This window comes from Octopus bimaculoides, chromosome 1 (genome assembly GCF_001194135.2).
Source record: "Octopus bimaculoides isolate UCB-OBI-ISO-001 chromosome 1, ASM119413v2, whole genome shotgun sequence".
NCBI classification, from domain to species: domain Eukaryota; kingdom Metazoa; phylum Mollusca; class Cephalopoda; order Octopoda; family Octopodidae; genus Octopus; species Octopus bimaculoides.
The window spans coordinates 91681514-91683981 of record NC_068981.1 but is presented as its reverse complement, the minus strand read 5'-3'; the positions used below and the strand labels follow the sequence as shown (position 1 = coordinate 91683981).

The 2468-nt window shown below is 32.2% G+C and overlaps 1 protein-coding gene across 1 annotated transcript in view; it reads right to left on the bottom strand.

The window, feature by feature from the left end:
• LOC106874534 (calcitonin receptor) overlaps positions 1–2468 on the bottom strand; it is a 315260-nt gene that overhangs the window by 124467 nt on the left and 188325 nt on the right. The window lies entirely within an intron of this gene.

The following is a 2468-nucleotide window of genomic DNA, read 5'->3' as shown; positions in this document are numbered from 1 at the left end:
TTTTTTTTTTTTTTTTTTTTTTTTTTTTCTTTTTTTTTTTTCTTTTTTGTCTTTCACACACCTACACTCTCTTGTTTCCAAAACCATGCGCTGATCCTATTTGTGACACACCGCACAACTTGTTACTAATGAAACTATCTCTACCGGCCACAAGTACAAATACAGTAATCTATTAATGCTTTCGGTTGGAACACACTAAAGTAGCTCCCCAAACACTTGTTTCATATTTTTTCTTATATTTGATGAGGGAAGCTTTGATCGAACTATTATAGAAACTATAAACAACTCATGTTAGATAATACAATATCTTCACACTTTGTTTTCATTCGTTGACATCCACTCACACAATTTGTCTAACTTCATTATATTTTAAAACTTAATGGCCATTCTTTAATACAGAAAAGTGTTTTGGTAGCTATCATTATAACTGTGTATTCAATCTGTAAAAAATTAATAGAATATAAAATGCAGCTATAAATGTTTTAAAAAGCCAAGACGTTGAAAAATTTACCTACTTTAAGAATAGTTTATATATGACTACATTGTTTAGTTTTCTCTCTGTTTTAAATGGTAAATTCGTTTTCGGAGAGATTAGAACGTATATTTAGCAGTTCGTGCGGCCACCTAATGTCACGTTCGCCAGTTCTATTGCGACTTACGTATACATAACCATAGGACTGTTATTTTTGACAATCGTAGTTATAGAGAAGATTTGTCGAAGGTGTGTATTATGTTTGATAGTAGCAAATGCGCAGGAAGTCTCTGCCTCTAGATTCTTACTCATGGAGAGATCTTGATTAAATTTGGCCACTTGAATGATTCCTAAAAGTTGAAAAATGGCAAAGCAATTAAAAAAGACTGAATCACAGATGTAGTCTTTTATAGAATGCAATGCTTGCATTTATTGTTTGATTTTCTTATGTAATGTTTAATGTAGCGGAGAAATTTCTGTCTGCGTTTAAACAAGGACACTAGTTCTTTACTACTCCAAATGCAGCATTTTAAAACAAACCTGGTACATTGCATGTAGTAAAGTCATCGTCAGAAACATCCTTTCATTGATAGATGAGATATATCTCTTATCCTAAGAAAAGAATATGATAAACAGCTGCCGTAATAGGAAAACTGATTTTTCAGAGGCAAGATGAACTGAAGTTCACAGCTTTTGTTATACAAGAGGAAGAATTGCTGATTGCTTACATTTTGTTTAATGAAATATTAAAATGCATAGAAAGGACATCTCTTTAAACTTCAAGCAAGAGGAACAACTTATTCACGGATCCCAAACACTGACGGTATATCTCTCTTCATGTTTTTACCTAATATTAGTGTGTCACATAGAGTTAGTATCACTAAACATTTCAAAACGGTTACATCAAAACAAAGACGTATATTCAAATGACATAACTAAATAATTTATGAAAATGTTGCGTTCGTTTTATACATACGCACGCCGATAGAGAGATAGATAGACAGACAGACAGACAGACAGACAGACAGGTCGATAGATAGACAGACAGGCACCCAGACAGACAGGCAGGGGAGAGACAGATTTTGTATAATTGTCGTCTATTAAATTTCTTTCTTGTCTGATTGACAAAAAATAAACGAAGTACGAGTTATTTAAATGTGAACCATTTAAAACAGATATTGATCTAGCCATCTAGGGAAAGAAATATAATGAAAGGCCGGAATAAGGAAGAGGAATATTAAAGACGTCATTGCAAACTAATCTCTGTTTCCATCTGTCTGCTTTTGAGCGACATTCAATGTTAAAATCGAAGAATTTGTGGTTATAACATTGTTGCAAATGATTTCTGTTGTTTGCCTCTCCATATCTGGTCAAGTTAATTGAGGCTGAAAACTGATAATGCTGCCATTGAGAAGTTTTATTATATATCTCTGTTAAACGTGAAGCATTAAAATAAATATGATTATTATGTTTGAATTGAAATGTATATTAAAGATTTTTAGATCTTTACGATCTGTTACTCAGAAAAATGATTATGCTGAAAAGGATTAGGTTCTTTTCGATATAATAATTTTTATGAATTAGTTTCAGTAGGGACGTATTATTGGTGCAGTGGGAATAGATAGCAAATTGTTGTGGAAATTATATACAGGTGATTAAAATTGTCACCTCCGAGTTTACAATGATTTCATAGACATATTCTGGAACTCTGAAGGTTTATTTCAAGTATTTTACATCGGTATGATTATGTTGTTCTCTGTCTTGAGTTTGAAAAAGCAGTTAATATTTTCAGTTGCTTATCTTGAAATTTCTGTTTCGGATGCTGGTGTTTTTGATGCTTTTTTCTCTAATTTAGTTGCAAATACTGTTTCAAAATGCATTAGCATTATATATTTTAAGTATCGACCATTCCATCACTGCTATAATTATGAGAATTAGTTTGAACATGTAATAGGTCTGGTTGCGATGCGCTCACGGACATCTACTCTTATACATG